Source organism: Biomphalaria glabrata, chromosome 8, assembly GCF_947242115.1.
Source record: "Biomphalaria glabrata chromosome 8, xgBioGlab47.1, whole genome shotgun sequence".
Taxonomy (NCBI): Eukaryota; Metazoa; Mollusca; class Gastropoda; family Planorbidae; genus Biomphalaria; species Biomphalaria glabrata.
The window spans coordinates 39,957,526-39,969,666 of record NC_074718.1 but is presented as its reverse complement, the minus strand read 5'-3'; the positions used below and the strand labels follow the sequence as shown (position 1 = coordinate 39,969,666).

Genomic DNA, 12,141 nt, shown 5'->3' with positions numbered 1-12,141 from the left:
GAGGGGGTATCTGCTTTGAGTCAGCCTTTTGTGGTTTCAGCAAGGAAGGGGGTATCTGCTTTGAGTCAGCCTTTTGTGAGACTAACGTTAACTAAAAAAGCGGCTTTATAGAAGTAATGATGTGTATAGCAGTAATAATGTATTGAAGTATATAAAAGTAATGATATATTAAAGTATATAGTAGTAACAATGTATTAAAGTATATGTCCTATGATGAGGGGTTTGTGAAATGATACATATCCATCTCATTTTTTTCTCTATTTCTTTTCTTTCTTCCTGTATTCCTTATCTCCCCATCACATCATTCCTACAGAAGAGTGTATCACTTCCTGTTTGCTTCTTCCCTTCTTCCCTCTCACCTACACGAGCTGATTACGCCCCTGCCTTTGTTTTTACCTTCAGTTTTGAGACGAAGTAACCAATCTGTTAAGCTGTGGAACTGTACTAGTAGGCCTACGATGTTAGGGCGCTTCAGACAGACGGAGACCTCTGTCAAAACAAGTCGTGGCCTAGACATGCTAATTATTCTCTGGTCAGCATCGATCTGCTGTTCTTTTTCTATGTACTTTTTCCTTTCTCTCTCTCTCTCTCTCTCTCTCTCTCTCACTGTCTCTCTCTCTCTCTGTCTCTCTCTCTGTCTCTCTCTCTCCGTCTCTCTCTCTCTCTAGCTTGATCTCTGTATCTCTATATTTCTTTCTTTTCCTCTAAATCTATGTTTTCTTTTCTTAGTTCTCCATCTCTCAAACTCTCCCTCCAACTCTCTCTTTCTTCTCCCTCTCTTTCATTAGGTCTCTCTCTCTTTCTCTTTCTCTCTCTCTCTCTCTCTCTCTCTCTCACTCACACTTTTTTATCCTTATCTTTATTATAAAACTTATATCAACTCTGGTAAATTTTTTATCAAATGGTCCAGACAAGTGATGTAGCTAAATGCATGCAATTTTGCGCTAAACAAAAACAGTTTGTTAAACTATTTCTAATCGCAATGATCTGTTGTTGTCTAGATCTATTACATATTAAATCACAAACCAAATGATTCAATTACGCTTAATATTCGCTTGTTTTTTTTTTTTTGTTGTTTTTTTTAATTTGTTGTTGCTTTTTGTTAGTATTGTGTATATTTTTCTAATCTCTAAAAAGACGCTCTCTCGCTATCTCTGTCTCTCTCTCTCTCTCTCTCTAGTGTCTGTGGCTCACTAATGTTAACTATGAACCCTAACCCTAACTGCCTAGATACAATTCAAGTCTGAAAGTTTCTGTATTGATTTGTATGTGTGTCTCGTTCAATCTGCAGTCTCCTGTTTCCTTCTATCACACAGTGCTATAAGACTCTCTCTGTCACTCGTAGGACGGCATGAGTTCAATTGTAGTTCTGTACCGTGCTGGTGTGACTCACTCGGCGGGGGGAGGGGGTACTTCACGCGCTTTGTTACCGTGCACAGGCATACGTTCATACATACACGCACGCGCGCACGCTCTTCATCACATACACAGCATGCACGCATTGAAATGTTATTTTAGCTTTTAAAGAATACACAATTCGCGCTTCTGTTCTGATGGATATTGAAAGCAAAAGGATGTGAGGATGTTCCCTTTCTCTCTCTCTCTTTCTCTCTCTCTCTCTTTCTCTCGCTCTAATTCTGGCCGAAGAAGAATCTGGTTCTACGGCTGGTTGCATTTTGTATGTACACTCGCGTGCAGAGAGGGTCTGAAGGGGCAGCGGTGCTGGGCATGGGAGATAGCCAAGCGACATAAATCTAGCAGTTCTATGTTTGCTGGCTATAAATGGTCCAGGCTGAGTGTAAGAGAGAAGTTGCCTCACTGTAAGAGGCTGTAAATATCCTTCTTTCGTATGGGGAGGAGAGTAACTTAAAGTCCTTTTTTAGTGAATTTGCTCAGGAGCTAGTTTTATTGATTATGTAATGGAAGCGGAATAGAAACAAGGCCGGATTTAAGACAGTGCACAACTATGCGTTCTTCCAGAGCCTCATTGTTAAAGGGGCTTTCCACATTAAATCACACACACACACACACACACACATATATATATATATATATATGGGTGTGGCAAAATATGTAGGTCACAGGTGGGGCTGCGCAGACACGGGAAATACTGCATTCCTCACTAATCATCGGACTCGAAGACAAGCCTATATATATATATATATATATATAAAGAAAGAAAGAACATTGACTACTGTCTAGAAAATAGTATTTTTATCGACAAGCTCAGGTACTTTTTTTTAAAATGTTATAAAACAGTGATACCTGAACTATGACACGATTGCCATATCCGGCCCATTCTATTCAGTCCCTTTGAGATTTCTACCCACAATAGTAACTGGAGCTATAGAGGCTGACGATTTATGTATTTGCAGTAATGAAGCCGGTGGCAAGCATTTCGAAAATGTTTCCCCCCCCCCCCCAAAATAGTTTTTTCCCGTTCTTTTTTTTTCTTATTTAATATTTGAAATGTTTTAAAATTAATAAACTGAGATAAACCAGCACAAGCTCCTGGGTGTGATTTACTGCTGATAGTTCTAGACTATTCTAGAGCTATATAAGGCAGCGTCTGATTTCATTTGGTTTGACTTGGATAACTGTGTTTATTAATTATTTTTCTTACAAATTAATCATTTATTTGCCTTTCAAATGATAAAATATCTGAATTTAGAATTAATTCTAATACCTTTGTCCGTATTTATGTATCTATAAATTTATTTATTTATCAATATGTCTTTCTATCAGAAATCTATTGTCAGAGTACTGCTGAATGTAAATTTCACTGCACATGAGTATTTCAGGCGAATAAAAATAAGGGAGGCAACAGTCACTTAAGAAAACAATGTGCATATTTTATAGCTTTGTCTCCCTTTATTTAAATGCTTACCTTAATGTTACATATATCATGCTTAGTAACAGCGGCGTCTTTAGGGTCAGTGTCAACCGGTGCGGTTAGCTAGCCCCTTTTTCCAATCACATTTCCCGAAAATTATTGCATTAAAATTAGTAGTACATGTAATTTATACAAGTGTGAAGTAAATATTTAATTAGTATTGATTGACAGAAGAGATAGCTACTGTCGATTTGTGGGAGAGTGCTGGAGGGGAGCCCATGGCCCAGGACATCACAGAACGAAAATGGAGCTGGATAGGACACACCCTGCGAAAACCAGCAATCAATGTTGCAAGGCAGGCACTTGACTGGAACCCACAAGGAAAGAGGAAAGTGGGCAGACCCGGGCGGGCCTGGGGGAGGTCGGTCGTCGGTGGGGCTGAGGGTGCTGGAGTGGCATGGGGGCGGATGTGAGGGGGGGGCTGCTCGGGGCCGAGTTCGGTGGAGAGGTGTAGTGGCGGCCCTATGCTCCCCTGGGAGTGCACAGGATTAAGTCAAGTAAGTCATTGATTGACATGGTATGTACTTACTCTATGTAAACTAGACAAGATGCAATAAAAAGGCAAAAATTCATTGTTGAATAAATCACAGTCTGTGTCTTTGTAAGTCTGTACGATTAATTTCTATCTATCTATCTATCTATCTATATCTATCTATATCTATATCTATATCTATATCTATATCTATATCTATCTTATCTATCTATCTATCTATCTATCTATCTATCTATCTATCTATCTATCTATCTATCTATCCATCTATCTATCTATCTATCTATCTATCTATCTATCTATCTATCTATCTATCTATCTATCTATCTATCTATCTATCTATCTATCTATCTATCTCTCTATCTATCCATCTATCTATCTATCTATATCTATCTATCTATCTATCTATCTATCTATCCATCTATCTATCTATCTATCTATCTATCTATCTATCTATCTATCTATCTATCTATCTATCTATCTATCTATCTATCTATCTATCTATCTATCTATCCAACTATCTATCTATCCATCTATCTGTCTATCTATATCTATCTATCTATCTATCTATCTATCTATCTATCTTATCTATCTATCTATCTATCTATCCATCTATCTATCTATCTATCTATCTATCTATCTATCTATCTATCTATCTATCTATCTATCTATATCTATCTATCTGTCTATCTATCTAATTATCTATCCATCTATCTATCTATCTATCTATCTATCTATCTATCTGTCTATCTATCTATCTATCCATCTATCTATCTATCTGTCCAGTAGTTTATCTGTCGTTCTGTCCCTAAACCTTTTTTCCTCCTCTCTAGTTATTTACCAATCTCTGACTTCTGCAAGTTTGTCTTATTCCCCTTACGCTCGGCACCTGATCGCTTGGTTCACCTGTAGTGCCTTGCGACCACTATAAATATAGGCCCTACTGTCCGCGCGTTAAAGGGGCAGCATGTTTTAATCCTCCTGCCAAGTGTCAGGACTCCTGACACCACACTCCTCTGTTTGCCAACAGGTCAGATGTCACTGCATCTCCAACACCTTTACCACTAACGTGGGTCTACAAAACCATCTCCGATCTTCACCCACCCTATCTTACGCTTCAATGTTTTATTGTTTAAGAGGGAAGACATATTAGGAACTCCATTTATTACGCAAACACAAGCGGTGTTGCACTGACGCGCTAGTGTGCAAATGTACATATAATACCACTCTGTTACACGCTTTTTCTTTGAAAATACATTTACAAAATGTTTTGAAGAGGAAATTTATGTAAATAGAGTTTATTAAAAAAAATGTTTTTCGAAAATAGTGTACACAAGGAACAAAATATTGATAGAGATCTTATTGTGGACGCAGCCCCCGAGTGTTGTACAGCACAAAATATTGATAGAGATCTGATTGTGGAGGTAGCCCCCGAGTGACGTACAGCACAAAATATTGATAGAGATCTTATTGTGGAGGTAGCCCCCGAGTGACGTACAGCACAAAATATTGATAGAGATCTTATTGTGGAGGTAGCCCCCGAGTGTTGTACAGCACAAAATATTGATAGAGATCTTATTGTGGAGGTAGCCCCCGAGTGTTGTACAGCACAAAATATTGATAGAGATCTTATTGTGGACGCAGCCCCCGAGTGACGTACAGCACAAAATATTGATAGAGATCTGATTGTGGACGCAGCCCCCGAGTGACGTACAGCACAAAATATTGATAGAGATCTGATTGTGGACGCAGCCCCCGAGTGTCGTACAGCGAACAGTGCTGCAAAATTGTATTCTCCTGGTGTTTCTAAGGTTCATTATTCTGATTGTACGATGAACGCATGTCAAAAAAGCTCTGGGACAGGTCAATGCGTACGTCAAATTATGCTTAATGAATGTTATTTTACCTGCTTAATAAATTTATAATATACTGTTAAAATATTTTTTTCCATTAAAAAAATAAATTGAACGGCTTCGCGTCTCCCCCCCCCCCTTCTTTTTGTCAAGACGTCACGTTCCCTTATGACAATGATTGACAGTACGTCGCCCGCCATAGTTTGAGAAACGCTGCCTTAACAGACCAGTAAGTAGGAGTGGCTGTGTGAAAGGGATTCAAAGTCATGTGTGGCTAGCGTGTGGTTGGTCTTGGTGTGGTTCTGATTCCACTCGGTGTTTCTTTGTTCCTTCTCCTGCAACCAGTTGACTGACTGACTTCAAGGGAGACACTTCTCCAATTAATGCACATTTGACTTATCTTTTCATTCTTTAAGAAAAAAAAAATAAACAAGGGAAAATGAAATAACTCATTAGTCTGAGCTAGACTTCTGAATTCAAAAATACATAGAAAACCCAAAAGAAAACTTAGAAAGCGTGCCAATACATCACTGCTTGCTGCCTCGTCTTAAAACCTTTCGTTAAATATTGAACTGACTGGCTGTCAACCTAATTTCTCCTCCCTACCCTCCCACTCGCTTTGTTCCTCTTCTCACTACCTTACAATCCCACGACTTTTCGCTCTCTTTCTCTCTCTCCCCCCTCTCTCTCACACTCTTTTTCTCTCCTTCTCTCTCTCTTTCTCTCATTCTGTCTCTCACTCTCTTTCTCGGTCACCACCTCTCATTCTCTCTCTCTCTCTCCTTCTCTCTCCCTTCATTCTCTCTTCCTCTCTCTCTCCCCCCCCCCCTCTCTCTCTCACACCTTTTTTCTTATTTTCCTTCTGCAGATATTTCTAATTTCACCTGTCTTGAAGACTCTCTCTCTCTCTCCCTCTCTCTCTCTTTCTCTCCATCCCATACACACTCACGTCATAACAAACTATATTAACAAACTTTAATTGCATTAATCAATATGGGACGTAGACCTCCAGAGGCCGAGACAATCCCACGAAGTCTACCATATGATCCAACCAACTAGTCAACTACACATGTGTTGTCTGCCTGAGGGCCCTTCTTGTTCAATATGTTTAAATAGATGTATCAGATTACGATTAGATTTATATATTGGAACGAACCAAATGACATGTCTATTTATATTTTCTTATTGGTCTTTTTTTTTTTTACTAATAGTTAAAATAAAACCTTTGAAAAAAATTTTAAAGTGTAATGCTCGGTAGTTATAGTGGAGCAGCAAATGCTGTACTATCTCACTTTGTACTCTCTCTCTCTCTCTCTCTCTCTCTCTCTCTCTCCCTAAGAGGAAAAGAGAGAAAAGAAATATAGATTAAGATATTATTATAGTGTTCTTTGCTTCACAATATTGAAAATTACAATATTTCCATCTCTCTCTCTCTCTCTCTCTCTCTCTCTCTCTCTCATGTCTCATTAGATTATTGTGCCATTTTCAGTTGCTTGTAAATGTTTTTTAAGATTCTCAAACTGTAGTGTGGGGCTTACTTTGTGGTTTACCTTGTATGGGATGAGTGAAACTAGCCCCCAGCTCATCTTATTGAGGACAGCAGAGAACGTCGTAAGAAAACAGGAGAGATTAAAACTGAAGGATTAAACCAAATTAGCTTTACAGGTAATAGAATGCACACAATTCTTGCCAATATGACACCACGTTTCGACAATGGTTCTTCAACTGTTTGTGATATTGACCCCCTTGTAACATTTCATTGTGCATCTCATTTGCTTAAATTATAGATTTACCAACAACGATTTCTCTGGGTCTGGTACTCTGATCAATATATCTTTATGAAATGTATTAAAGTTGAAACACACTCTGATTGTCTTTCTTGTCTCGCTCTACACACTGGGATGAAAAATGATTTGCAAGCAGTGGCGTCACGAGAGGGGTGCACGAAAGGTGCGGGCCACACTGGGGTGACACAAACCGTAGTGACATTACTGCTTGCAAGAACATTATAGTGCTCTGCTTGTCATTGAAGTGTAGTTTGACCTCACTAGCAAAAAGCTTTGTCAAGATATCCCTAAATCCCTAAATCGTTCTGTATTCCTACTGGGTATTTGTGGCACTAACATTAGTCAACGTGAAGCTTTGGTCAATGAGAGTGATTCAAATGAGTGGCGAAAATAAATAGCAGGAGGGGCTAGAGGATTCTAGAAAGTCATATTTCTGTGTGGTTTAGAGTGTAGAAAATCAAAGGACGAAGATATGTGAATGTAAAAAATGGGGGCGGGGTAGAAAAAAAAGAGAGAGAAAGAAAGAGTGGGAATGAGATAGAGAGAGAAAGAAGAAGAAAAGAGAGATAGATAATAGAGAGAGAAACTAGAGGAGAGAGTGAAAACGATAGAGAGAAATGGAAGAAAAGAGAGAGAGGAAGAGAAAGAAATTGATTGAGAGAAAAGAAAGAACAAGAGAAAGAGATAAGAGAGACAGAAAGAGAAGAGAGATAGTGGGGTTAGGTCGTTATTCTATGCAAGTCAGATAATACAACAGTTAAACGTAGTCTACAGAAATGAGAATTAAATTTCATTCATTTTCGAACCTTTAGTTCCTTAAGTAAACATTTTAGCACGCCTTTAGTGTGTGACCTTTTTTTAGTGGTTCATTATAAATCTACCTTTAGTTTGTGACCTTTTTTTTAGTGGCTCATAAATCTAGATTTAGTTTGTAACCTTTTTTTTAGTTGCTCATTATAAATCTAGCTTTAGTTTCTGACCTTTTTTTAGTGGTTCATTATAAATCTAGCTTTAGTTTGTGACTTTTTTAGTGGTTCATTATAAATCTACCTTTAGTTTGTGACCTTTTTTTTAGTTGCTCATTATAAATCTAGCTTTAGTTTCTGACCTTTTTATAGTTGCTCATTATAAATCTAGCTTTAGTTTCTGACCTTTTTTTAGTGGTTCATTATAAATCTACCTTTAGTTTGTGACCTTTTTTTTAGTGGCTCATAAATCTAGCTTTAGTTTCTGATCTTTTTTTAGTGGTTCATTATAAATCTACCTTTAGTTTGTGACCTTTTTTTAGTTGCTCATTATAAATCTACCTTTAGTTTGTGACCTTTTTTTTAGTTGCTCATTATAAATCTAGCTTTAGTTTCTGACCTTTTTTTAGTGGTTCATTATAAATCTACCTTTAGTTTGTGACCTTTTTTTTAGTGGCTCATAAATCTAGCTTTAGTTTCTGACCTTTTTTTAGTGGTTCATTATAAATCTACCTTTAGTTTGTGACCTTTTTTTTAGTGGCTCATAAATCTAGCTTTAGTTTCTGACCTTTTTTTAGTGGTTCATTATAAATCTACCTTTAGTTTGTGACTTTTTTAGTGGTTCATTATAAATCTACTTTTAGTTTCAGACTTTGTGAGCGTTTCGTAATAAATCTATCTTTAGTTTGAGACTTTATTTAGCGAGTCTATAACATCGAACTCTGCTGTCTCTATGGTAACGGCATGTTTGAGGATTCAGTGACATGATTAGTGTCTAGCCTGCGACAGTCTCTCACACAACTGTCATCTATGTCGGTCCCAACGGTGGCAACTTCCGATTCATGGTGTGTTTGTGTGTGTGTTGTGTGTGTGTGTGTTACCAGAATGACGTCTCGGTAAGTATCGCGATACACGCAATCGTGTAATTTAACGTGCAGTTAAAGACGGAAGTGACGTCACTGCCACCTTGTCGGCAGAGAAATTAGTCAGCCGAATGTATTTGCAAGAGTTAGTTTGACATTTAAGATCTACAAATTGTTAGTTTGAATTTGTCATCAGAACTAGCAATGTTCAATCTTGGTGTCATTACTTGCACCATTCTTTTCACTTCTTTACTAAGACTGTTTTATAGATGCAAGGAACTGTCTTCAGAGCTTTGCACTTGGGATGCAGGAAACTGTCTTAACCTGAAATGCAGGAAAGTGTCTGTGGTTTTGTAATGCAGGGTACTGTCTTCAGAGTGTTCCACTTGGAACGTAGGGAACTGTTTTGCACTGGAATGTAGGGAACTGTCTTGCACTTGGAATGTTATCAACTGTCTTGCACTTGGAATGTAAGGAACTGTCTTGCACTGAGAATGTAAAAACTGTTGAAATAGGAATGCAAGGAACTGTCTTTTATTTGGAATCCAGGCAACTGTCTAGCAATTGAAATGTAGCTTAATGTCTAGCACTTAGAACGCAGGGAACTGTTTTGTACTTGAAATGCAGGGAACTGTCTTGCTCTTGGAATGAGCCTACACTTGTTACCAGTTCATTCTGTTTCTAAATGGAGAGCCTCAATGGTTACTGTACTTCTACCGACGGTAAACTAAAAGACGTGTCTCTTATTAATAGGCTATGGACAATGTAACTTAAACATGTTTAGCCCAACTGTAGATCTATGTGAGCCTAATTACTCATAGTATTGTTCTGCTTTCACCTATTCAGTAGTATTGGGGCTGCAGCTTTACTGACGTAATGACATCAGTGATGCTCAAACTCTGTCCCGCGAACCACATCCGGCCCTTATATTAATTAGAAAAAAAAAGTCTAAACTATGCATTTTAATCAATCGATTTGGACTGTATCCACAGGTAATGCCTTGGTTGGGGGGACCTAAACAAAAAAACAACAACAGCTAATACTTGTAGGGTTTGGGAGTTGTGTAACTCAATCCTCTGTGTATTTCTGTTTTTGTAAGCATTTTTTAAAAAAAAGTTTTTGAATGACCTTGACATTTACGCTATTGTTCGCATTCCAGACAGGAATTGCTTAGTAGCAGGGAAAATGGAATCCATTCACCTGGCACGTACGGTAAATAACTATTAAAAAAAAAAAGCAAGGTTGAAAAGGGGGTGGGGGTCTGTAGGTGACTTTTCAAACTTTTTTTTTTGTGTAAAAGTAAACATATTTTATTTATATTGAGATATTTAGAATTAGAAACAGTTGATCCTTCTTACAGAATGTCCCTAGTAAAACTTCTAATATCTGGAAATACAGTTTTATGTATTTTAAACACAAATAGTTGGACCGTTTTCATGTTGATTGGTTAATTAAACAACTATGAGAACTTAACACTGCATATAACTCACACCCGCCACTGCATGAGTTTCAATAGTTCCTATCATATATTTTAATGTTATTTCCGATATATAAACGAGACAGAAACAAACTATGTAGGCGACCATTGTAGGTTTCAGATGTGTTTCATAACAAATTTATATAGGCCACTATATAGGTCTACACATACTGGAGTTGAGATGGCTGAGTGTTAAAGCTCTTGGCTTCTGTACCGAGGGGTCCCGGGTTCTAATCCTGGTAATGACTGTGATTTTTTAATGTAGGGATTTAAGGGCGTCTCTGGGTCCACCCAGTTCTAATAAGTACCTGACATTAGTTCATCAAACCGGAAGAGGACGCCATTTTTAGATCATAAATTTTCGTCTTTTTTCCTTATTAATTGGTTTGACCTCCATTTTATTTCCATCTTGTGGCGTTGAAATGTAGATGTCCGATAACCCTTGGTCTACAAGTCCGCGCGAGGACGCACAGTGACCAGAAATAAAAGTAAGATCTATTTAGTAAGTTAGTTCCCCTTTCAGACCTTGTGGTCTATAGGACATATGATGACTATAGTTCATCTGTTTCTGTGGCCTACGTTTAAAGAGGGTGTCATGTGGCCAGAACAACGACCAACCGCCTCTACTTGTCCCCAGCTCATGTCACGTACCCGCGTACCCATTAGAGCTAGGTGGACTCAGAGGGCGCCTAAAGATCCCGAAATTAAAAATCCCAGTCTTCACCAGGATTCGAACCCGGGACCACCTGTTTGGAAGCCAAGCGCTTTACCGCGAAAAAGAACAACACACACACACTTGCCACACACACACACTTGTCACACACACACACTTGTCACACACACACTTGTCATACATAAACTTGTCACACACACACACTTGCCACGCACACGTCATACGCGCGCACACTATTGCCACACACACACTTGTCACACACACACACTTGCCACACACACACACTTGTCACACACACACTTGTCACACACATACTTGCCACACACGCACACTTTCCACACACACTTGCACCACACACACGCACACTTGCCACACACACACACTTCACACACACATAATTGCCACACACAATTGCCACACCCACACACGTCACACACACATAATTGCCACACACAATTGCCACACACACACTTGTCAAACACACACTTGCCACACACAATTGCCACACACATACACTTGCCACACACTATTGCCACACACACACACTTGCACCACACACACTTGCATCACACACACTTGCACCACACACACACACACTTGCCACACACACACTTGAACCACACACACACTTGCACCACACACACACACTTGCCACACACACACTCACACAGATTGTTGCACACAGCTCTTATTTATTTCCAACCAAACCAAGCTTTCATTAAACAGGCAGACTTGGACCGCGCAGTCTCTTTTAATATTACATAGAACAATCTATTACATGTTTTGTTTACTAATGAAAGAGAGAGAGACACACACACACACACACACACATTTACACATTTGTATATGTATATATACATTTATATATAATTACATACACACCATTCACAATGGTTTTTAAAGGCCATGCTGGTCACATGACGCGCACCTTGGTCCAGTATCTGAGAGATATGGATTAAATCTCTGCGGACTTGTTTGAGATAATGTAGACCTGTTATTGTTTGTGGCGACAAGTGACAATATACATGTACAAGTCCAGATTAGGTCTACATAATTATATATACATGATGAATGTTGACATATGTGCCAGGTTTGACCTCGTATTTGATTTAGTTCGGGCACATCATTACGCAAACTTGG

At 38.6% G+C, this 12,141-nt stretch overlaps 1 protein-coding gene across 5 annotated transcripts in view; it reads left to right on the top strand.

Annotated features, from left to right (window-relative positions):
* LOC106075931 (tripartite motif-containing protein 2-like) overlaps positions 1-12,141 on the top strand; it is a 39,993-nt gene that overhangs the window by 3,863 nt on the left and 23,989 nt on the right. Inside the window, exon 1 of one of the 5 annotated variants that reach the window (XM_056039562.1) lies at positions 404-532. The exons of the other annotated variants lie outside the window; for them this stretch is intronic. The gene's annotated coding sequence lies outside the window, so the exon portion shown is untranslated. Of the gene's footprint in view, positions 1-403; positions 533-12,141 lie in introns of those variants that run through there. 5 annotated transcript variants of the gene reach the window in all.